Source organism: Balaenoptera musculus, chromosome 18, assembly GCF_009873245.2.
Source record: "Balaenoptera musculus isolate JJ_BM4_2016_0621 chromosome 18, mBalMus1.pri.v3, whole genome shotgun sequence".
Lineage (NCBI taxonomy): Eukaryota > Metazoa > Chordata > Mammalia > Artiodactyla > Balaenopteridae > Balaenoptera > Balaenoptera musculus.
In genome coordinates, this window is record NC_045802.1 from 66058501 (window position 1) to 66084712 (window position 26212).

Here is a 26212-nt window from a genome sequence, read left to right on the forward strand (position 1 = left end):
ATTACTATTTCATCACATAGTCCAATCTTAGACCATAGTATAATATTTACCAATACAAAAACAGGATATATCTGAGAACAGTGGATTTAGGAATGCATTGTACATACCATATGCCATATATTTTAATTTATAGCAGCTATGATTATGTTTTACTGTTACACTATGCTTATCTTGCTGAAAACCTTAGTCTAAATATCTCAAATAACCCTCGGTTGCAATCCACTGCGATCTGAAATGCCTTCTGCTTTGCCAAGCTTTAGTCACTTCAAAAGTAAGGTCAGTGTAGTCTATGATAAATTCCTTTGAAAAATCATCCTTAAGTATGGAATTTACAAGTAAGGAATTTGTTTTCTTCAGAAGTAAGAATGAGGTCACACTGTCTAACCACACCTGGAGATTCTGCTAGGGCTGGGTTCACCTCATGGAAAGAGTATTTCTGTCCTGGTTTAAGGTTCTAAAACAGATTTACAGTTGATTCACCGTTATCTGTGGGTTCTGCATCCATGAATTCAACCAACCTCGGATGGAAAATATGCAAAAAAAAAAAAAAAAATTCCAGAAAGTTTCAAAAAGCAAAACTTGAATTTGCCATGCAATGGCAGCTATGTACATAGCAATTGTATTAGGCATTATAAGGAACCTAGAGATGATTTAAAGCATAAGGAGGATGTGAACAGATTATATGTGAATGCTATGCCATTTTATGTAAGGGACTTGAGCACCCTCAGATTTTGGTATCCAAATAGTGGTGCAACTGTACTTCATTTTCTGAATTAGTCATGATCCCACAATGAAAGACTGAATGGCTTTTCCTTTATACTTCTTTTTATTGTATCACGAACAATTCCTAGCATCGTAGTGTTCAATAGCTACTACTATTCCCAAACTACTTTAATAATATGACAGAGAGGAGAAGATGCTTTGCTGAGCTGTTGGCTTTTAGCTTGGAGAAAGATGATGACATCTTCCCAGGAGATTTGATGTTATAAGGCTGGTCTTCATATTCTCTATTGTACCCTAGGACAAGCACCTTGCTACTAATCTGAAGAGGAGACTGACACCCAGGAAGTCAGAGCAGAAAGATGGGAAAAACCTGGGTCCTTGATGATATCTTTCACCCAGCCCTGAGCCCATCCACACTCGAGATATCCTATTTATGAAATAATGCTTTTGCATGATGTTGGACTTTCTATTATATTACTTGAGGCTGGAAGCATCACAATGGATAGCATTTTAGAATAAGCTAACTTTGCAGTTATCAAATATGCTAAAAATTGCACATGTTTTATCAAGCCACCGACATTTTCCTCTAACAGAAGAGTAAGAGCAGGGATAACAAATCAAATAAACCTTAGAAATAGGGATGATTGACTATTCAAATTGAAATGACATAATGATACACTATTCTAGCCCTTTTCTTTAAATGGGGAACTTTAGGCCCAAGGAAATACAAACGTTGCTCAGGGTCACTCAGCAAGTTTGTGGCATATTGAGATTAGATCTCAGGGCCGGATTGGCCACCTCATACTCTCTCTATATGGTGTTAGTGTCAGAGAGAGAGCGTGTGTTATTGAGAGTGGAGACCTAGGTATTAACGCAGCAGATTCCATTTCTGGGTGTTCATGAGTGCTCCCACCTAAAACTTAATAGAATCCCTTTTCAACTTATCATTAACTTGAAAGGATTGTATAAGATTGAGGCATTATTATTTTATGTTTCATTTTATAGGAATATACAGTGTCAACACTTCCAGTGTTGTTTATACATAATTAATAATTATAGGCACTTCAGGGATTTGAGGATTTTTTTAAGCAATAAATAGGCCTCTGGTTTGGTTTACATGCTTTCTGATTAATGCAGGAGGACCTGTGACACTTGCTCATTTCATCCTATTTTAATTGTGAAATGTTTTAGCCTGCATTTTGGCTCTGAGTTTTCACACAGCACGGTTTCTGCACTCATACCTCTTTGCCTAGTTAATGTTTAATGTCACTTGTATTCTTACACCTCTGGATATTAAGCTACAGAAAGGTTTTTCAGTGATATAAATTATAGCTTCCATCAGAAGTGATGGTGGAATTAATATCCCAGATTAATTTAAGGCTGAAATCTAAGTGGATAGCACATTAAAAGGATGAACAAAGATTCATGCACTCTGGTTCGCAGCCTAAATGAAAGGTCAGGGAGTTGAGCCTTTGGGTCAACACATTATGTTTAGGAGCGTTTTCATCACCCACAAATCTAACGACCCATTAGATCCTGACTATCCACTGGCCACTCCCACACTAGTTCAGTCAATAAGCATTTATAGAACTTAATCTATGCCCACAGTATGCAAGAAACTGGGGGGCATATTGGCAGGTGTAAGAGGCAGGGGACCAAGGAGTGGCAGAAATATAACAAGGAGAATAACACAACAACCCTGGCCATGAAGAGAGTGCAATCTAATGGGTGAGGTAGCTAATCAAGTAATTACAGCATATTATGGTCAGTGATATAGGAATGGCTTGACCAAAGTACTTTTGAATGTAGGTGAGTGTACAGTTGGCCTTCCGTATCCGTGGGTTCCGTATCTGTGGATTCAACCAACTTCAATTGAAAGTATTTGAAAAACAATTTCAAAAAGTTCCAAAAAGCAGAATTTAAATTTGCCACAAGCTGGAAACTGTTTACACAGCATTTACATTGTATTTACAAAGCGTTTACATTGTATTAGGTATTATAAGTACTCTAGAGATGATTTAAAGTATACAGGAGGATGTGCATAGGTTATATGAAAATACTATGTCATTTTATACAAAGGATTTGAGCACCTGTGGATTTTGGTATCCCCGGGGGTCCCTGCAGATAGCGAGGGACCACTGTACATTTACTTAGGTCTTCTCTGAGAAACTGACATATAAGCTGGGTATTTAAAGATGAGTAGAATTCTGTAGGTGTAGAAGAGAAGGGAGAAAGGGACTATTTCAACCAAGAAAACATAATTTGCAAAGGAATACTAACCAGAAGATTGTTGTTGAAGTAACCATGAGTAAGTAGTTCAGGAGGTCTGGGGGTGGAGGATATGCATGGTGAGAAATCTAACTGAATATTCTAAATGATAAAGGACTGATAGAGTGGTGACAGGAATGCTCACTCAATCCGTTCACAGCATTATTTAAAGCTCAAGGCCTCTTTCCTCCTCTCCTTGTACATTGCTCAGCTCTACATGTTGATCAGTCATAAGTCATCTGGTCATCCTAATCTGCTGTCACTGGGCAGTTATACATGTGCACACACATCAGTCAAAAAAGATCTCCCTTCTATTATATACAAAGACTAAGAGGTGATATTTCACCACTAAGAAGCTCCAAACTGAGCCGTGTTGAAGCTCGTATTTATAGCAATGTAAGGTCAATAATAAACATGATATTGCCATACATGTAGGGTAAGGTGAAAGAGAATCTACAGTTGAACATAAGTGCATGTTTATTTCAGCTTCCTCTTTATTAATAAGTTTATAGCATAGAGTCGTTTATTATGCATGTATTTCTCCATTTAACAAATTGATCTCCAAGATTCTTTCTTTTGGTGTCTCTGATCTCCCCACCACCAAAGTGAGGCTCACAGTAATTGTTGCCTGAGAAGAGAAGATTATCCATGAGTTTAGGTCTTGGTAATGTTAATGGTAGAAAAGGAGCTGTCATTTTTCTTGCCATGAGAATGACTAAGGGATATTTGACTCCGTTTCATTTATAAATTAAACCTAGTGTTTAGGAAAAAGAGTTGGAGAAACCAAAGATAGTTTGAGTATTTATGCTCCTCTCATATCAACAAGGATTGAAGGTATTGAACACACGTACTGATCCATGAAATACTGAAACAACCCACTGAAGGGAAATGCAGAGTCCCTGGAATCCAGTAAATTTAAGCCCCAGTTGCACATATGTGTAATGTATACTTTTCTCTTTGAGGTCACTGCACATAAAGAAACATAGACCCTGGGAATGAAAGAAAAATGACATTAGAGCTCATCTAGCCTAACCCAGAATGCTGTACTCTTCCTGGAGAGCATGTGGAAGAGTGAAAGAGTACTTAGCAGGGGTCAGAGGACCCCTGGGTTCTGGTCCAGGATGTAGAACTTAGTTGCCACTATATCTTGGGCAAGTTCCTTCACCTCTGTTTACCCTCACATCACAGAAGTCTGTTGGGCACAAATTAGAAAATACATATGGACTCCCTGTGAGGAGTGGAGATGAATCATTATGCTATCATTATCACTTCAGTAAGAGCATTATTACTGTAAGAATTCTTGATCATTTAACTAGAACTAGACTAAAATTTACCTCTCTACTCCCTGTAGTCAAATGTTTTCCATGCAAAATTTGGAATAAACAAGATTTGATGGCACATTTTTGACGTGCAGAAGTATTTTCAAATGTCTTCTGATGCCATTTGCATGTAAACAATTTATCTGCTAATTACAGATGAGTTATTCAGTTATTAAAATAAGCCCTACAGGACTTACATTTGGCAGTATTTAAGTGGTTGCTTTCACTTACTTAAAAATAATCGTTATGTATTTCTTCAAAAATAGTTAATTTCTGACTTTATTTTTTACCTATTCGCTTGTCCCCTCCTTGTACCCCATTCTCCCCAAAATGGTCCGAATCGATGAAGCTTTTGTGCACCGGTTCAGCCAGTGCTTGACACAGCTTTTAATTCTACAGTCTGTGAGCTGTTGGTGGTGCCTGGGTCCCTGTTGGCCTGTGATGAACATTACAGACACATGAGCAACACCCCGAGGCAATGACTGTTTATCCATTATAATGACAAGGAGCAATAATAGATATGTTGAACAAATCAACATATAATAGAACACGTCATCTATTTCAGATTTTCAACTGTGGTGTTCGCATTTAAACTTAATGTGATTATCTTGCTCGATGAATTCCTTTTCAATGTTATAGTGATGCCTTACCCTGAAGACACAACTCAAGGTCAAGGTGCAGAGGAAAGAACCCTAGACTATATGGGTATACTGAGTTCAGTCCGATTCCTGCCACCAGCTGGCTGTGTAACATGGAGAAAGCTGCGTCGCCTCTCTGGTCCTCAGTTTGCTAATAGATATAAGGTTGAACGTGAGAATCTCTGAGTCACTTTCCAGTCCTATCTCCCGGTTTACTCTTGATGGGAATAGTGCTTTCATATCCCTCACCAAAGAGCCTTTTACACCTCTCTCAAACTTTCATATAAGAGATAGAATATTTAGTCTCTCGTTTAAACAAACAAACAAGGAAATCAACAAACAACAAGCAAGATCTCAGCAGGGCAAATCATTAACTCAGCTAATTCAGAAAACATCAGTATTTTTTCTAAAGCAAGAAGCCCATGTTTTAGCCCTTCCTCTGTCACTGACAAATTAAGCGACCTTGCACGAGGCACTATAGGGGGTTTCCCTGGTGGTATTTCTTGAGTGACAGGTCTTAGGCACTCATTAAGATGCCAAGTGCTAATGTAGTATGATATGATTCTATGCAAATGCTCTGTTATCAGTAAGTCAGGTGCTGGGTTAGGAACAATATAATCTCCCTTGGATAATTGAGGACTGCTATCTTATATTTGAGTTGATAATGAATTTTCTCTGTCGAGTGATTTTTCATTTTTTTCAATTTTGATTCACTATATGATATAATTGAATTAGAAACTAATGTCCTTATATATTTTTTCCTTCCAAATTCTTTTTTACTGCCTCCAAAGATTCAGTTTGACTGGGAAATGTTTTTTTTCTTATTTATTAGTGCATAAGCATCTTCCAAGAAATATATATGTGTGTGTGTGTGTGTATATATATATATATGTTTATGAACAATGCAATCCATATTTTGCAAAGCATATTGGCATATGAGCCTTTCCTAAAAGATTTGTCTATAATGTTATTATTTTCGTCTTCACTAACTGGCTATAATGGAAGCAGTTAATCCATGTTTGCTACTTTATTCACCACTTTGAAGTGTGTGTGTGTGTGTGTGTGTGTGTGTGTGTGTATGAAATGGTTGTACCTTATGGATTAGTTCTCGGCAACAAGCCCACTTAAAATTTGTCATGCCTTGTGATCCTGACAACACATCAAGAGGAGGTGATTTAGGAAAACACAGATTGTTTGCTAATTCCTACTGTGAGTGGATTTCTTACTAATTATTTTTTTCTTTTGAACCTTCCTAAAATTTTCTTTAAAGTTAATTATTGTGTGGAAAGAATTTTTTTTGATTGAGGAAATATTAGCTTTTTGGACCTCTCTCTTTAAATTTTATTCTTTTTTAAGGTATGTAACTAAAATAAATTATTTAAACCTCACTGTTTTTTACAAAGCTGTTTAAATAGATTTTGGTATCTGCCCGTATAGTTAGAAAAATTTTCTTAGAATTCAGGCTTCTCATCTATTCCCTTATGTTTTAATAGATGCATACACAGAGAATACTTTATTTTCTCATTTCAAGTCTTTAACATTTAAATAATCAGCCTCCTTAAAACGATGGAAAATTGGGTCTTTGAGTTTTAATAATCTCATAAGAAGTAAGAACAAAATGAGTGAAATTTTTAGTCTTTATTAGTCATAGAACCAAATATATCTATGGAATAAAATGAGATAGTGTGGTTTAATTGAGGGGCTTTATTAAATTACCTTAAACAGAACTTTAAAAGAGCTTGCTTAGTTTCTATTTCTTACATGCTATTTTTTAAAAATAGTAGATTTCAGGAAAAATAAGCAGTTTCAAACCATACTAGTATACTGTTCAAAAAAGGAATAAGTTCAGGTCCACTTTTCTCTTTATATGCTGATTAGATTGCAGTGTAGTCATTTCATGCAACCACTAATTTTTGAGTGCTTTGGGGATGCCCAGAATTACTAAAAGAGGTATCAAGAAAGGCTCTTGTCCTTAGGGAGCTGACACAGGAGTCTTGGTGAGATAAGACAAGTGCCCCAAAACACCTAGAGAATATATGCATGTTAACTTTAAGAAAGAAAACCAAGGTAATGAACAATGTTGGTGAGATGTACAGAAACAATTTAAATAGGAAGTCAAATTAAAGAAAAAACAATCTGGATTGAAGCAGAGAAAATGTGGTGAAGGAGCAGGAAACAAAAACGAGACTTTTGGGGCTGTTGGCCTAACTGGGACATAGGACTGAAGTGGGGAACAGGGAAAGAGCTTCGAAAGGTCTCTGATGTTTGCTACGGAGGTGTTTGCGTGTAATCCAATTTTGGTCACACTGTTAGATGCCAACCAAGTCACCTAAGCAGGTGAGGACTTACATGTTCTGTGTAAAGAAGAAAGTTTCTATTCAACTCCAGCTGTTATAGCCAAGGGTAAATGCAGATCCAGTGCGGCCAGATCTTCAGATCTTTCAGATGCAGCCAGACACCCAGATTTTAAAGAAAATGCTCTTAACCTTAAATATTGACTCTTTTTTACTACTATGTGAGCCAAATTAAAAACGTCTGCTAGCCTGACACAGCCTAAGAATGACCAATTTACAATTCTTTACAATGGTAAGGAACACTGGGAAGTTTAAACCTGAGAGTGTTACTGAACTCAGGTCCGGTGCTCGCCACTCGAAAATCAATAACCGACAGGCAGTTTTTGGTAGAAAGGAAAGTTGCTTTTAATCAGAATGCCAACCATCGGGGGAGATGGTGGACTCAGTGTCCCTCAAAAACCACCTCTGAAGATCCTGCTCGGCCATGAAAGTTTTTAAAGGGAAAAAGGGAAGTAATCGCAGTTAACCATGGAGATAGGGGGTCAGAGTCCTTGACGTGCCCCACTGTGCGCAGACTTGTCGGCGCCGACTCCTCCTGGTCTTTCCTTAGATGCTGTCTTGTTCACACAGTTTGTTCATGAGATTACTGAAAGGGAAGCTAGGGAAGAGATCTGGTCATCTGTTGATTACTTGTTCTTCATTTCTACTTCTTTGATCTATGGAAAGAACCAACAGGTTAGGCAAGGTATTGTGTGATCAAAAGACTTGAAAGGTGTGCTAAGGCTGGAGATGAGTGGAGCATGGGCGTGACTTGTTTAAGGTTACTAACAAGACAAAAGGGGCCCCCCTGTGGAGAGCTCTTTCCTGCCAAAAGCCGCTTACAAATCCCCACGTGTCAGAACATCTTTCTGTTTCTATGGGATTACGGGCGAAGGTCCGTCTTCTGTAACTTCTTCATGCTGATATAGGGAGCTGTATTCTTAGAGAGGAAGATGTCTACATGGGTCTGTAACATATCTTTGCTGACAGTTTAGTTGCCCGTTTACATATACAAGCAGAACAAGCCACAATTATTTTGATGCCCACAAAGATATAGATTATTACGAGCAATAGTGCTAATGCCATTCTCTTAAGTCTGTTCCTGGAATTGTGCTGGCCGTAGACTCAGTGCTGATCAAGATGGAGCAGCTTATGCCACGGCTGCAGTCTGGTCATCGTGCAGTTAGCATTTTCCCTCTGGTGGCAGTTACAGTATCTGTAAAACAACTCCAGAATGTGCATCAGACACTGAGTCTGTGACTCTATTGTGCTAATCATTAGCTGCTTGAGCCTGCACTTTGTGACTCAGGGGACCCTGGGAGACTTCAGCTTTTCTAGAAACAAGAGGCAGGGGTCATGGAGGGGACTTCGTGGTTGGGGGGTGCTACAGGGTTCTGCTTGGTTCTAATCCCCCCTTTTCTTTGATACTCCTAAGGAGAATCTAGTTTAAGATAAATGCAAAAGTAGTGACAGAACTTGTATATTTTATTAGTTCACATTTGAAGATAAAAGTCATGCAAGAAGCCTATCCCAAGATTTTGAACTTGGGGTTCCTGGTTGATGGGGATAGAAAACAGCTCAGGGAGCAATGAGAACCAATTTATAATATATGTGTTCCTTCTTTTAGTAAGACACTAGAGGGATAACCTGAAGCTGGTTGGAGATTTTAAACGAATGAGAGAGAGAGAGAAATGTCAAAATTGATTAGGTACTTAATTGATCTCCTGTATAACCAATATATATTTGAGCACATGCCTCCTTCACATATAGAAACCATTCATGCACAACCTTGTATTTTTGCATTTGAGAAATACAGCAGGTTGGCTCATTTCCCAAGTACATATGATTCTATGTTTACCTATGCAGATATCTGTCCATTCATGCATGCGTAGACTTGCCAGATTTTACGAATAAAGATAAAGGATGCCCAGTTAAATTTGGATTTCAGAGAAACAACAAATAATTTTTTATATAAGTATGTGCCAAATATTGCAGGGGACTTGTTATACAAAAAAAATTAAATCATTCTTTGTTGATTTGAAAGCCAAGTTTAGCTTGATATCCTGTATTTTATTTGGCAACTCTACCCACTCATACATCCAGGCCATCACCCTATTTCTGTTGGACCACTGCTGTAGTCTTCTCATTAATCCCACTGGTCTCACTTTTGCCCTTCTAACAATTCATTCTCCACACAACAGGCAGGGCGATTTCTTACAATCTGATTATGCCATCTCTTTCCTTTAAATGTTTTAGGAGGCTCCCTTTGTACTTAGAATAAAATTCAAACTCCTTACCATGACTTTTAAGGCCCTAAATGATTTGGACCACGCCTCCTCCCAAGTGTTATCTTGAATGCACCACTACCTGCCCAAACCTGAAGGTACTGTCCTTCCTCCTAGCTAAGTTGAGCCCCTTTACTCTTCTTTATTTTCTTCAGACCTCCCAAACTGATTTGCACCTTGTGGCCTATTCCCTTGGCTTGGAAGCCCTTTCTCCAAAACTTTGCTCACCTGGCTTTCTCCATTATCATTCAGGTCGTGGCTCCAATGGGACCTCCTCAGGGAGGCCACCCCTCATCCCCATCTAAAGTAGAATGAGAAAGTCTTGGTACTGTTGACGTTAGGGGTTGGATAATTCTTTGTGGAGAGGCATTGTCCTGTGCATTGTAAGATGTTCAGCAGCCTCCTGGACCTCTACCCACTAGAGTCCCTCAGTTGTGACAATTACAAATGTCTTATCCAATGTCTCAAAACAAAATCACCCCTGGTTGAGAACCACTGAAGTAACCAGCCCCCTTTCACTTGATTGCTATCACATTATCTTATTTTCCTAACTTCTTAGCACTTATCACTATCTGCTGTTTTTCTGTTTGTATTTATTTGTTACTTGTTTATCATCTCTCTCTCTCACTAGAAGAGAAACAATCTGTGCAAGATTTGGTCTGTGTTATTCACTGCTCTATCCCTATTGTTGAGAACCATGCCTGGCACATCAAGGTGCTCAATAAACATGTATTGAATACATGCCAAATAACTTCAAATGACCTTTATTGAAAAGGTAACACACCCAGGCACTGTTGGGCTTAGGTGGAATAACAATGAACAGGACATTATGCCAGGTCTCTTGTCTCTGATGTCTTAGACAGAAGCCCAATCATGAACTCCATGCTATATGTAATAAGAATTACAGGCCCTACAGGCTACAGGCATCTTGGGTTCACATTCAGGGAAACTAACCATGTGACAGTGCCTGGGTCAATCCCATAAAACAAAGAATTGTCCTGCCCGAATGAGAACTTTGTGTCTGAGAGAAACTCAGGCTTGAGCCATCCATGCCTCACCTGCAGAGCTGGGAAGAGTGTCATGGGGCACAGACCCTGTGGAGGAGAATTGGGGAAAGGAGTTTCACAGGTGAAAGGATACTCGGCAGAAGGGGGAAGGTCCAGTGCTTGGGAGAAACGCACGTCTTCTGTAACAGGGGAAAGGTATCAGCGGGAGGCTACCAAGGACTTCGAATGTGGAGGTTGGAGAACTTTATGAAAATAATATTTAGATAATATTTTTGCATTATGTCACTTGGGTCAACTCTGATGAAATATAATTCTCGCTATTAATTATGGTATAATTTCTGTACTACACTTGGCACTGCTACAGAGGACTTTTTTCTTTATTCATAGTGTTTATCTTCTAAAGTAAACGTAAAAAAAATTGAAGTCTATCATACATATTAAGAAGTTCACAAATCATAAGTGTGCAGTGCAGTACATTTTCACAATAGGAAACTACCCATGTAACAACCACCGAGTTCAGGAAAAAGAACGCGGCCAGCACCCCAAACCGCCCCCTGCCTGACTCAGTCACTGTTCCCCACTTTTCCCCCAAAGCGACCGCTGTGCTGATTTCTGTCACCACAGAGATTTTGTCAACCTTTGACGTTTACATAAATGGAATTGCAGAGTATATGCTATTGTGTTTGCCTTCTTTTGCTCAACTTTGTTTGTACTATTCACTCCTGTTGTTTTTATAGCAGAAGTTTGTTGATTTCCATTGTCTTTATTATACCATTGTATAAATATGTCCCAACTTATTTATTGATTCTGTCTGGATTGCTTCCTGGTTTGAGCTTTTACAAATAGTGCATCTATGAATATTCATATCAGTGTCTTTTGTGAGTATATGTATGCATTTCTGTGGGGCGTATACCTGGGAGTGGAATTGTTGGGCCATAGAGTATGTATATGCTCAGCTGTAATAGATACAGTCAAGCAGTTTTCCGGAGTGGTTGATTCCACTTACATATGTGACAGTCCCATTTGCTCTACATGAGGATAGAATTTTTTAAAAGGCAGTAACTTACAGGATTAGGATACAATGAAAAAAAAGTATTGCCTTAAGAGAAACATTGCCTACTCTGTAATAATTTTATGCATGCTTGGCATACTTCAGTGTTTGTATCAAAGCTGATCACTTCCTTTTGTGAAATTTTACCCATGTGCCTACTTGAACCTACTTCAGACCAGATAATGGTGGTAAGTATCTACTGAGTCTAGGAAATTCAAATTATCCCCAGAATATTGGGGCTATGGGAATAACTTACTTTGTAAGTGTATAGTGTTCCTTTAACTAAATCATAAAAATCATTGCTGTGTTACATGAAAAGTTTATGAGGTCACATGAATGCTTGCTTACTGTGCATATGGTGAGAGCTGCGCATTTCAAGTTAAATATAGGAGCAGTTCTGGCTGTAAAGAAGTAGTTTAAGAAATCAAGAGAACTATAAATGGCCATCTGCTCTCTTCTCCATTTTTATTTGCTGAATTAACCCAGTGAAATATTTTAATGAATAACGGGTTGATATTCCATCTGTTCATTAATTTTTTCAAACTATACAATAATCCATCATTTTTACTGAGTGGAAACAATTTGCTACTTTGTAAAAATATTTTTAAAAATAGAGGCAGTGTGTGTAATTCAACTTTCCATTAATTTCAAGTGCGTTTTAGAGATGGAGCTAACTGAGAGCATCTTTTGGGTCAGGGTGCTGGGGAAAGAATTTCAGTTCTTTGAGATCACAATGCATATTGGGTGATGCATATCTTTGTTTTATAAGATATGTATGTTTGAGCTTATTTGAAAAGAACATAGAGAGAACCTTTCTCTGTATAGCCAAAGGTTGCTGAGATGGAAATGGCATCAATGATAGTATAACACTTTGGCAAAAAGAGTGCAAGGATTAGTTCTTTAAAAATAATGTAAAACATATGTCACTATCGGAATGGAGCTTATGGCATTCCAATTCTGTACTCACTGCTACGAATCTAAAGCAAGTGGAGCATATGAACGTGTATATATGTATGTGTGAGTGCACGCAAAGGCACACACTTAAATTAAAATTTCATTTAAGTATATTTTAAATTTGTTTCTGGGTTTGGTTTTGTTTTGTTTGTTTTTGCTTTTTCTTTTGATTTCTCTTTAGTTGGCATGGCACATTATATGCTTTCAGGCCACTTAAGGTTCACGTGTCCAGGAGCAGATGTCAGCTTAATGGCATCTTTAATGCCTGCTGTGCCACGTCCACAAGTAAATTCCCTGAAACAGGATTTGGCCAGAGGGTTCAAGCTGACATTTGGAGAATTGATGGATGAGGTGAGAGGTGGAGAAGAACAGGAAAAGAGCTTTAAAATAATCCAGTATTGATGATTTTTAACATTTCTACATCATTTACCAAATATTTTCTCTTCTGGTGGTTTTCTAGCTCAATCAGTTTTAAATAATTTATCAACGGATTTTTAAAAGCCTCTACTCCAGTTCTTATAGGTTTGGGGACCTGAGGGTATTCTTACCTATCAGTAGAGATATATTATTCCCTTTAAAGATAAGGGATATTTTGTACAGAGGGAATGGAAAATAATTAGTAACAATGTTCCTGTGGATTATAGGAGCCTCTTCTACATTAATATTATTTTGAAATAATGACTAGATTCTGAAAATTATGACAACGCACCAATCACCAGGTCTAAAGGAGATGAACCATCTTAGAAGCACACATTTTAGTCCCACCATATTTCACTTATAGCTTCTTTCTCCTGAGCAGAATGGATTAAAGCCATAGCTTTTTATTTACTCCTTAGACCTGTCTATGAAATATTACATACTTATATTTTTGTAAGTCTCTTGGGCCTCACATATTGTTCATATGATCTCCCACAGCCAATTTTTCCCCGTATTACTAACCAGAGTATCTAGTAAAATTGGCACTATTGTATCCCAATGCATAAAGCAAATGATATATTATGAAGTTTTTCAAGAGAAGGTTCCATTAAAATTTAAAGACCAGGCAAAAAAGAAACAAAAATTAAATGAGTCAGTGTTTTAAATGATTCAATATAAGAAGTCAAGGATTTCTGTTTGGAGGAATATGAATATAAAAATGTTTGGACGGATAGCACCAAATTGTAAAGAGAGAACTTCTCTGTGGGTTATGCCTTGGGGGATTTTTATTTTTCATTATTAATATCCTTGTAAAATTTAGTTTCAAAATAGACTATGAATGTTTCTGAGAACCTGTGGTCAGAGAGATGACAGTGCAAAATGTTTCTGTGAGCTACAAAGCATAAATAATAGATGGGTGTTTATTGACAACAATCCAATATAATGCAAATGCATATGAGGTGCATCTTATGGTAGAGAACTGAGTCTATCACGGCGATGCCAGGACCAGAACTCAGCTGACACTGCCTCCCAGTATGTGCCAGTAAATTCCTCAGTAGGTCATGTCTGACACAGTTATATATTTTCAAGATCATAGGGACATTTTCTTCAATGACAAAGAGGGAATATAACAGGAAAAATCATTATGTTCTATGAAAATTTTCCCGTGAGTTTAATGGAAATAATTCCATTCAAACATACTTTAATTTGAAATATATAACACTTTAATGTTTCTAATAAAATATGTTGATAGAAAATGTTCTAGGAAGGGCAATACAGCCTTCTCCTTAAATCTTCAAGAAAGCATACACGATAGAAGTTCTTTTCCTTTCTCTGCTACAGAGCTCTTAGGTAAGCTGCATGACAGCAGATTTTGTGCTGTTCTTCACCAACATATCCCTAGTGAGAACACAGTACAGGGCACACAGGCTCATAGGTGGATCTCAGGACACAGACAGTAACATAAAGGAATGACCCTGGCCGTGGATTCTGGCATCAGATAGCCTGGGTTCAAGTCCCACTTCCTACAGTTAATGGCTTCTGTAGCCTTGGGGGAAATGACTTAATCTCTCCAAGCTTCAGTCTGTGCCTTTGGGGATAAAGTTAACGACCTCCTAGGTTATTGTGAAAATTAAGATTTTATATATAAAATATTCAGTTCCATGAGTGGCAGAATTTGTGCTCAAAAAAAAAAAAAAAAAAAAAAGTGGTAACTATGTCATATACTAAAGCTTGAGCTCTTCCTGCCCCAGGTAGAATTATTTATTTTTAAGCAAAAATTTTGGATGGAGAATGAGGCTTACGCATGAATATCAAAAATACTAGAGAATCTCTCAGGGCATTAGTGATTTCCAGTGCCCCCAATATGATATATATAGCTCTCAGAAATGCCAGGGACTGGCGTTATTCCCTTACGCAGTCAGTCACTGGTAGCTGATTTATAAGTTAATGTTGGGTTCTTCCTTTGTTCCTTTGCCTTAATTGTGTACCATGGTGTCCAGAAAGGAGGAATAACACCAGAAGCTTGAAATTCCTCTGAGAGTGAAGTATGTTTATCAAAATCCATAAAAATTCTCGATTATACAATCTGTTCTGTGAAAAAGCCTGTGTTGATTATCATGTTAATTAGAATACCTTCTACTCTACTGAAATGTCCTATACAATCAATATTTTACTGCCTTGTATCTCAAAGCACATAATTTCTAGTTTTCTGAAATGGAAGAGACAGATAGTACCAAATCTTTGTGTTACAGCCGGTTCCCCAGAGAAGCTTGTAGCTGTGCTTAAAAAAAAAAAAAAAAAAAGGAAAAAAGAAAATCTTAAGGCATATTGCCTGAACTATATACTGGGATATAATAGAGACATTTTTAACCTTATCATGTAAAGCTCAAGGGTATTACCTTCATAATCAGCCAAAGAAATGTATCAGGCTTAAAAACAAAAGCAAAAAACCGGAGATGCATCAATTCTCCCTTTCATTATAACTTTCTTTTCTTTTCTGTTCTAATTTACCTATCAACATTTTATAAATGAAGAAAAATTTTTACATAGACATTTATTTGGTGAAATGAAAAATAAAATTATAAGATTAACATATTGTAAAGAGAGCGCTTGATTGTTTTCATATCAAAAGATTTGAAGTGATACACATGTTAATTTCATTTGGACAGAAATATTTTTATTTAATGCAAGTAGTGTGTTAGGAACTGTAGACCCACTGACATAAATAAGATATGATCTCTACCTTCAAAGAGGTTTCGGCCTATTTGATGAAACAAACAACTATATAAAATAACTTAAGGTGAAATGGAATATGTGTGACAAAAGTACAAAGCCCAAAGCCACCTGCCAAGAAATACCAGAGAAGCCTTCATCAGAGAATTGGAAATCCAAGTTAATCATGGAAGGATTAAGTGACCTTTTCTTAGGCATACAAGAAGAGGAAGTACTTCCAGGAAAGGGAGTATCATGAAAAAGTCATCCAATGGTGAAGGTTTGGGGACCAGACAATGGGTCGAGCTTGGCTGGAGCAGAAACAGCATGGACGAAATGCATGTGGTGTCAACAGGACCTTGAATGGAAGGCCCAGGGGACTGACTTTACAAAGTAAGCAGGGGCCGCTGAGGATTTCCGAGCAGGAAAATGATCTGACCCATGAGGGATAACGCTTCCCCTTAGTTTCCGCATCTCAGTTGGTGGCAGCTTCATCCCAGCAGAAGCTTGGACCCAAAATCTTGGCGTCATCCTGGACTCCTCTCTCTCTCACCCAACATCCCTCAGTCAGGAAATGCTGGGGACTAACCTAGAAAATAACCCGAACCTGGCCACATCTTATGTTCCCCTCCATCTTCATCAAAGATACGTCATCACTCACCTAGCCTGCTGTTTCCTCACGGATGCTCCTGTGTTTACTCTGGACTCCTCGCCTTCGAGTTTCTTCTCTACACAGCAGCCGTGATGATCCTTTTACCATAAAAATCCAGCAGCGGGAAGCGGCGGGGTACCCGGGATCCGACCGCTAGTGGGTCCAGGCCATGGGGCAGCCCTGGGCGGTGGGGAGCGCGGAGGCGGCGCCCGCGCGGCTGCCTCTTGGGCCAGGAACTGGCCTACGTGCTGGTGCTGGGTCCCGGGCCGCCCCCGCTGGGACCTTGGCCCGGACCTTGCAGCTTGCGCCGGCACCCTTCCAGCTGCTCAACCTACTGGGCAACGTGGGGGGCTCTTCCTGCGCTCGGACCCCAGCATCCCGGGTGTGATGCTGGCCGGCCGTGGTCTGGGCCAGGGCTGGGCTTACTGCTACCAGTGCCAAAGCCGGAGGCCACCGCGCAGCGGGCATTGCTCCGCCTGGCGCCGCTGCATCCTGCGCCGGGACCACCACGGCCGCCCGCTGGGCCGCCGCGTGGGCTTCCGCAGCTACCGGCCCTGCGTGTGTGTCTGCTGCTTCACGCCGCAGGCGTCCTGCTGCACGTCTGTGTGCGGCCGGGCCCTGACCCGCCAGCCCTGCTGCGAGCCCACACACCCCTGCACACCGCCGCCCTCCTCCCGCTGCCCCGGCGCGGGCCGCTCACAGGCAGTGTCTCCGGCGCAGTTCGCGCTGGCCTTCGTGACCGACACGTGTGAGGCGTGTGCACCGCTGTGCGCGGCTGGACCGCTCTTCCGTGGGATGTTGCTGCTGAGGGGCCAGACCACGTGGGAGTGGGCTCGGGGCCGGCACTCTGACGACCCGGGCCCCTCCCGCAACCTGCAGGCGGCCCCGGGGCCCCGCTGGGTCCTTGTCTGGCTCTGGCCCTTCCCGGCCTCCCCGTGGCCAGGGGGACGGCATCACCTTCCAGACCACAGCTGATGTGGGACTTATGGCTTCCCGACTCCAGGAAGAGCCTGAGCTGTACAAGGAGTGGGGAACGGGAGAGGGGACTCATTTCCGACCCACCCCCAGCCTCAGAAGGGGCGGCAGGCTGGTACTTGATGCCTGCTTTCGGCAACTCCAGCCCCACCCGTAGCCTTGCCCTTGCCCAGCTTGGGCTCCTAGTGTCCAGGGCTTGGGCCCTGCGGCTCTGCCTCTATCAGTGGCCCCTGAGCACAGCGAAGGGTCTGGCAGGGGGCTACTCGCCTTCCCAGCTGCCCCTTTGCCAGGTTAATAAAGTGCCCACTTGGTTCTCAGACTCCCTCCGTCTTTGTGGGTTTCTGGGCCTTCACTGTTGCCCGGGCTGCAGTTTTTGGTTCCTCTGATTGGCAGGCCTGGGAACCACAGAATGCCTGAGGGTGTGAGGAGCCAGGGCTCTGCCTCCTGCGGCCTTGGGGCGGGGTGGGGGCCGGCCAGCAGCTTAAGGCAGAATGTAGTGAACCAGGGTATGAGAGTCCAGAATTCTTTCCCAGGTTCAGTGCTTTATAATAAGTTAGGAACATTTCACAGCAACAATTTCAGTGAACTTCTCTCCAGCTAACCCAGTGCACTGGGCAGCAATTAGGCGGGTGATAAAGCTCTGAGAGTTGATGTGATAAGATCACGGGGTAGTAAATGGAGGAGTCCGGATTTGAACCCGGATCTTTGTGCTTTCTCCTTCACCCTTGAGCAGCCGAAAAAGTCAAGGCAGAGAAATCAGGTGGGGCTGTTCAAGCATCTGTGCTGGCTGGTGCTGAGACTGCTAAGCTTTTCCTCTCTGGACTCTTCAGGAGCTGCTTGTTAAACACTTTTATTTAAATATAGTAAATAGACACTTCCAGTTAAATGTGGCAGGCTTAAACATGTGAGTTTGTTTCCTCTTAAAATCTAAAATGATAGTAAAGAAATTAAAAGTGATGTAAACTTACAAAGACAAAGAAAATAGGGAGACAGCAGTAGACCAAAGAATCTGACAACATTCTGAAAGATGGAAAGTGGGTAGAGGCTCATTTACTCTCTTAGAGAATCAGAAGTTGAAATTCAGCGTTCCCCTCTTGGAGGGGCCGAGAGGCAGCCCGATTGCCCCCAGGAGCCCTGGAGAGGTTCAGGAATTCCACCAGCATGGTGGAAGGCAAGGTTTGGGGCAGACAGTAGGGACTGATTCAATTTGAGGTCTCTATGAGAAGCAGCTAGGTTGCCCCTCCCCCGCAGGACCCACCTGACCCCTTGCAGCCAAGCAGCTACCCCGCTGGGGTGAGGGTGAGGGACTGGACCAAAAATGGGGTTAAGTGAAAATCTACACGTGCTGCTGGGGGAGGGCAGTAGTCCTCCAGTGACGGGGCAGGCTTGCCTTCCAAGAGCCCTCAGAGAAGCCCACCCTTCCGGCAGGCTCTGCGCATGCCCACAAAGGTTTGAGCTGCTAGGACTCCTTTGTTTGTCTAAATATCGTGCTCTGTTATTATTTTTTAACTCTGTTAGGAACTTGGTGCACCTGTCACTTTGTGCCATCCATGAGCATTGGCCACCTTCCTGTTTCCTCCACTGCTTTACCCCTCACCCTCCAGAATATCTTTTCTTGTTGTTGTTGTTTTTTAATAGTGAAAAGATACAAGGAAATATTTATAAAATGAAGAGAAACAATACCCTCCCCCCCCCATTTAAGAAATGGATACTGTTTCCTTTGAAGTCCCTGCTGTGCCCCTCCCTGGTAGAGGAAACACTGTGCTGTCTTAAACATCCCCTTGCTTTGCTTTGTGATTTTATTACATATGTTTGTACTGGTTTTGCATGTTTTTCAACTTTATATAAATGGAGCCATACCATGTTTATTCTTCTGTGATTTGCTTTTTCCTTCAATATTATGTTTCTAAGATTTATCCAAATTAATGTGTGTGGCTGTAGAGCATTCCTTTTCCTTGCTGTATAGTGATCCATTGAATATACCACTATTTCTTTTTCTCTCTTGTCCCTCCGATCATTTTATCTACCCCTGTGTATGATCTCCTAAGATCTATACTTGGCCCTTGCTCTTCCATATAAATTTTAGAATCAGCTTGTCAAGTTCCACCAACTTGGAAAAATCACCATAGTGAATGGAACCCAACTGAATCTATAGATCAGTTCGGGGAAAATCAACATCAACATGAAATTGAATTTTCCAGTTCGTGAACATGGTGTATCTCTCCATTTAATGTTTTCAATAAAGTTATATACTTTTTCTCATTAAAAAAAAATCCAGTAGCATTACCCTTCCATTCTAAATCCTCCAGTGGTTTCTCGTTAAAATGTGTGCCCCTTCCTGTGAGCTGCAAGGCCCTATGGGGTTCCTCTCTCTGTTCCTGCTCTGACCTGGCCCCTGGCCATTCTCCTCCTCACTGGCTTTGCTTCAGCACCTCTCCTTAGTCTCCTGTGGTTCTGTCAATGCTCCAAGCTGTCTTCCTCCTCAGAGCTAGTTCAGTTGGTTCCTCTGCCTGTGACACTCCTCCAAGATTACCAGAGCTCCTTCCTCACTTATTAAGGTTTCTGCTCAAAAGTCACATTATCAGAGAGGCCTTCTGGGGGAGACCACCTTGCATGAGCGAGCAAGGACCTCCATCCTCTGTTCCCTTGCCCCTCTTACTGTCTTCACAGCAGTAATCACCACGTGACCAATTACATATGTATGTGTTTTGTGTCTGTCTCTTTTTGGTAGAATTTAAGCACCTTGAAATGTTGTCAAACATTTACTTATATCATACATTCCAGGCACTCCTTAAAGAACTTTACAAATATTAACTCATTGAATACTTATAACAACCCATGACGTAGGTAATATTGTTCCATTTTTATAGACTAGGAAATTGCAGCCCAGAGAGGTTAAGTAACTTACATAAGATGTCACAGCTCGTATGTGATGGAGCTTGAACTCAAACCCAGGTGGTCTGCATCCCTTACCACTACTAAGTTGTGCTGTCTTTTGAAAGCAGGGACTTTGTTTTGTCCACTGTTGAGCTGGTACCTAGGATGTGGCCTGGCTCAGTATTCAATGAATTAATAAACTTTGATTATATTACTTTGAGGTGGTAATACAGAATCTCTCCTGTGTTCAGAAACCAGTGGAAATATAGAAAGATAAAAATCAGAAAGTTTGTTTCTCTTCAATCACCGTATACTATTTATTTTGAGAATACACTTAACTTTTTTTGTGCATGCTTTCTGGATTTTTTTTAATCTGCCTGCATGATGCTATTTTCTATTAGAACACTGTTATTGTAAACTCAGCAGTAAATACTAAATATTCAATACTTGACTGCTTTTTTATGGTCATGTACTGAGTTGAGCAAATTAATCAAAAGAAAGCTTGTCTCTAAAAGTTCCTCTTTTTAATTTCACTGTGGGAAATAGTCAATAAAAAGATGTTTGATGAGGAAGGTTAGCTTTATCAAAGTGAGCAAGCTTATCTTGATCATCACAAGTGCCAGACACTGTGCTGTGCTGTGAGTACACAAATCCGTAAGGTACTCCTACATCTATGGAGTTCAAAGTCTGGGGAACTGTGATCGACTAGTAAGTAAGTACAAAGATTATTAGCAGGGGACAGCAGGAACATAGAGTTATGTGTTTGGAGAACTAGGCAAAGACGGAGAGGTGACAAGGAAGGCTCGATGGAGGAGAGGAAGTTAGGTGTCTTAAGAGGCTAGCGAGTATTCGCAAGGCTGACTCAGGTCTGGGGGTGAGGTCGGGGGTGGGTATTGGTGATGACAGTGGGTTACAGTCTTTCCAGACAGAAAAAGAAGCATGAATAATAGAAACTTCCCATGTTGTAAATCTTTGTTCAATTTGGTCTTTCACGGGGAAAAAGTTCTGTTAATTTGTGAGAATCCAATTTCTTATTAGCACTATAAATAGCTTTAAGACTATTGAAGGTCAGAACTGCATATGTATAAAAATTGCTGACAGGAAATGATGTTATCATGTTATAGGCAGTGGAAAATGCATTTCCTTTTAATTATGAAAATGTGAGATTATGGTTTTATTTTTGACTTCTTCCTCTGAGAATTGACATTTTGTTACAGTTTTAGAAAGCAACCAAATTTCTACAAACACTGGTTAAATTTTTGCTGAATTTCAGATTTGTTTCCGTCTCAGATACATTTTTGTAATAAGATTATTCTTAACATTTGTTTATAATATATCTTTAAAATGTATCCAGTTATTTTATTTGTGGGTACAATTTGGCATAGATATTTTGTGGTATTCCATACATCTTGGGCAAGACATCTAGGTTTTTCTTTACAAAACTTTCACAGTATAACATCTTAGGTTTTATGATCTTGAAAATTCCTTTTATCCGTATCATGCTTTCTGGTGTACAAAGCCTGTCACTTTATCACTTTACCTACATTATATTAATTGATCCTAGTAATAGTTCTGTGGGTTAGACAAAGGGTGGCTACTTCAAGAATTCCATGTACAAATTCCTGCTTCTCTTTTTACTGGCTCTTCAAATGCATTGCACTCAGATTGCTGTTGAGATCATGTAATTCCAAAGAAGGTGTCAGGGCTCTGTGAAGATCATTGATCAAATGGCACAGTGAGAGCAACGTCGATGGCCAGTGAGTCATGTGACCAGAGTTTCGATCAGTCTTGGCCCTTTCATCACCCGGACGTGGACACTGGACATCTCACTAGATGTTTTGGGTCTCAGTTAATCACACCTGAAGATGATTTGGAAGGGAAGAGACTAAATCATCTCCATGGTCTCTCCTAGTTCAGAGTTCTGAGACTTGATGTGAACTTGAAAGTAAATGAAGCAGAATAAACACAACCATTAGAGGAATCGGTTAGAAGATTTCGGTGAAGCATGAAAGTTTTAAGACCTTGTGACACCTGTGAAGTGCATTTGGACATGTTATCCTAGGCATTCTGCAAATAGGCAGCATCTCCTCAGATGGAATGTACCAAAAGCTGGTTTCATGTTGGCCGTGGCACCCTTTGATATATGTGACCTGAAATTTACTTGGTAAGGCAGTTGCATCATTTAAGTGATCTGCTTCTAATAGGAATTTTTTATTTCCCTAATTATACTACACAAAAATTTTCTGCTAACAACGTTAAAGAGAATTAAAATAATTATTTTCAGATATTGTAAATTAATGGAAATACAGTTGACACTAGGAAGAAAAACTGGCTTTTTTGTTTTGGGTTTTTTTTTTTGCTAAAGAGTATTTTTTTCAACCATCTACCTATGAAATGTGGAGTGAAAAATAAATTTATAGAAGTCATTTTTAGAAAGCAAGAGTGCTATTAAATGTTGATATTATAGAGCATATATTTATTTTCTTATGAAATCTCTCTTATGTGAAGGTATCTGTATCCCATGAGAATTGTTGGGAATTCATTGTTTTTTTGTGCACTGATCCATAAGGTAGATAATTGACAGGAGGTTAGAGCTAAGATTTATTGCCACTGATGGTACATTTTCTAGGAAAATGCAGAACTTTCTTTTATATCATTTTAGATCAAAGGCAAATTTTATTAAGAGCTCCTCAGAAAATCACTGGTTCCTTTTCTGAAAATCTGTGATCCTATTTGGAAAAACTCTTAATTTCTTCTCATTATCAGAATCGCCACCAATTCCCACTCCTTGAACAATTCCTGTGTAAACTCCACTGCACACAAACCCTGCCCAAGAACCTCTGCTCCTGGAAGCAGAAAATATTATAACAAGGGGCCCACATTCACATTATTTCTTAAAAACTAGTCTTTTATCCAATACAAAGATCACTATGGGAGAAAACTATGGAATCTCTGACCATCCATTCCTATAGATTGCACACCTATCAGAAGAAAAAGTCCATAAACCCAAAGCTCAAATTATTTTTCTTTCTCTGAGATGAATTACTAGGTAGTTGTATTAATTCTGTTTCCTTTCTTCAAGTAGAATAGAAAGAGGATAATGTAGTTGGCTAATTCTTTGAATAAGTATCTTATTAATTTGTGTATCCTTGGTACCTAGTAGGTGTCAATAATTCTTTGTTGTATAAACAAAGAGCCCCCTAGGCTTCCAACCAAAGAGCAAATACACAGGATGTTTACTGCAGAATAATCCATGAGATACTAATGGCAAAAGGATCATCTCTTCTCTCCGTAAACATATTCAAGAGTCATTAAGAGTTCAGAGTGAACTAAAGTCTTTCAAACCTCAGTATACTTAGTGCTGACATCTTAAACTAATTTATGGATGTGACTTTTGTAGTATGTCATAGAGATAATTTGTCTACAGTCGTTTCATAAGCATCACTGAATAGCTTTCCTGTAATAAAAGTCCATCATCATTATATTGAATATCACTTAAATACAGAATGTAAGTTGTACTCTCTTGTAGAATGCATTTAAATACCTTGATTAAACCCTACTAACTCAATTTCAAATGACATTTCATGCCCTTAGTCCCTTAGTTTTTTCCCCCCCTTCACCTGGTGATTCTCTTTCCTTGGCTTCTCACCATATTCATTGATTCTATTTTTCTATTAGTTTACGGAAAAATTAGGATATTTATATGCGTTTTCATTAACTACCATTACGTAACCGTTTTAGATTGTGCTATAGTGAGGCTAATTTAGATATACTGAGTTTCTCATTGTTGAATTGCATTTTAATACTATCTTTTCTTCCAACATAATTCTTCACTAACATTTTTCCTTCTCAGCATATTTTGGATTCCAGCTACTGTAGTCCAGCTGAAATCTTTCATGAAGGGGTGGATTTTAGCTGAGCTGGTTAAGTACCCCTGAACTACAGTAACTGTGGTTTCACTGGAGGAAGACGATAGATGGGCAGAATGCTGGAATTAGCTCAGTTTCTCAAGGTCAGCGCCTAAATGCCTGGTGCTGGCCAAGCTGCATCAGCATCACCTGGGAAATTCTCAGACCCCACCCAGACCTACTGACTGAGAAACCCTGGAGGTGGGGCTCACAGTCTGTGACTTCACAAGACATCCAGGGGACTCTGATTCACGCTTAAGCCTTCCCTTGCTGTAGAGAATTCTCTGGGGGCTAAAACAACGAAGAACACCACCCCATCTCGGGGAACTACAGGTGATAACAACCCAAACCTCAATTAACTTAAACTGAAACGCAGTGAATATATGTCCATGCCACTCTCTCTCTTTGTCACATCTTACCCTTCCCCCTCCCCATATCCTCAGGTCCATTCTCTAGTAGGTCTGTGTCTTTATTCCCGTCTTGCCACTAGGTTCTTCATGACCTTTTTTTTTTTTTTTTCCTTAGATTCCATATATATATGGAATGTTAGCATCTCTATGTTAGCATACTGTATTTGTTTTTCTCTTTCTGACTTACTTCACTCTGTTTGACAGACTCTAACTCCATCCACCTCACTACAAATAACTCCATTTCGTTTCTTTTTATGGCTGAGTAATATTCCATTGTTTATATGTGCCACATCTTCTTTATCCATTCATCCGATGATGGACACTTAGGTTGCTTCCATGTCCTGGCTATTGTAAATAGAGCTGCAATGAACGTTTTAGTACATGACTCTTTTTGAATTATGGTTTTCTCAGGGTATATGCAAGAGGGAAGAGATATGGGAACATATGTATATGTATAATTGATTCACTTTGCTATAAAGCAGAAACTAACACACCATTGTAAAGCAATTATACTCCAATAAAGATGTTTAAAAAAAAAAAAAAAGCTGAAACGCAACAGTATGCATGGATTTCAAGAGAGACAAACTTGAGCTTGCATCCCAATGAACGGATCCCTAACAGAGTCCTCTGGGGCAACGCATCTGAGCCTCAGATCCTCATCTGAAGAATAATGCTGTCCTTGCTGGGCTTATGTGAGGATCAGATATGATATGGGAAAAACAAGATCCAGAAATACTTTTACTTTGTCGCTAATGGGGCTTAAGTGTCTGGCTTTCACTTGTACAAGTCCCTTATAAATAATATTAAGTTTTGAAGTTGGTATAATTTTTTTTAAGGAGGACTTCAAATTGTATTAGCTTCAAGCCCCACAGTATCCCAATGCACTCCTGGCATAGGACAATGCTTGGCAGTTACTTGGGTATTGAATCTATTCACTATTTCTGCCACTTTTTGTCATTTATTGATATATTTGAGTCCTGAATTTTATTCTCGAATGACTTATCAGCATAGCACATAAGCCAGGTGATGGGTGCATGGTACACATTTCTGGATGACAATGAGGCTGAAATGTATTTAGGAAACAAAACTTCAGTGCTGAGGGATGTGATCGCTCACAGAGCAGGAGTTCGCTTGCTCATCAGATCAGGCGAGGATCCCAGCCTCTCCTTACGTTTATCTAATGCATGGCAAGCAAAGTGTATGGAGAGCTGAATTTTTTTTAAGATAAAACCCTTTTTAAATCAATGGGAAGTTGCTTAAGATTCAAATGACAGTTCTCTGAAAGTCAGCATGTATTCTTTGACAATGATTATAGTAACTGAACAGAATATAGTCTTCTACATTCAAGTGTATGCATGTAGACACTTCAGGTTATATTTCCAAAGTAGCATGCATAGACCTAGCCAGGTGTCTTTTCTTTCTTTTTTTTTTTTAAAGGAATTCCTTTATTTATTTATTTTATTTATTTATTTATTTATTTACTTTTGGCTGTGTTGGGTCTTCGTTTCTGTGCGAGGGCTTTCTCTAGTTGCGGCAAGCGGGGGCCACTCTTCATCGCGGTGCGCGGGCCTCTCACCATCGCGGCCTCTCTTGTTGCGGAGCACAGGCTCCAGACGCGCAGGCTCGGTAGTTGTGGCTCACGGGCCCAGTAGCTCCGTGGCATGTGGGATCTTCCCAGACCAG

General features: G+C 40.0%; 1 protein-coding gene and 1 pseudogene across 1 annotated transcript in view; both read left to right on the plus strand.

The window, feature by feature from the left end:
- The window catches only part of HS6ST3 (heparan sulfate 6-O-sulfotransferase 3), a 646857-nt gene that overhangs the window by 437022 nt on the left and 183623 nt on the right, over positions 1-26212 (plus strand). The window lies entirely within an intron of this gene.
- Positions 16529-17491, plus strand: LOC118884379 (annotated as a pseudogene).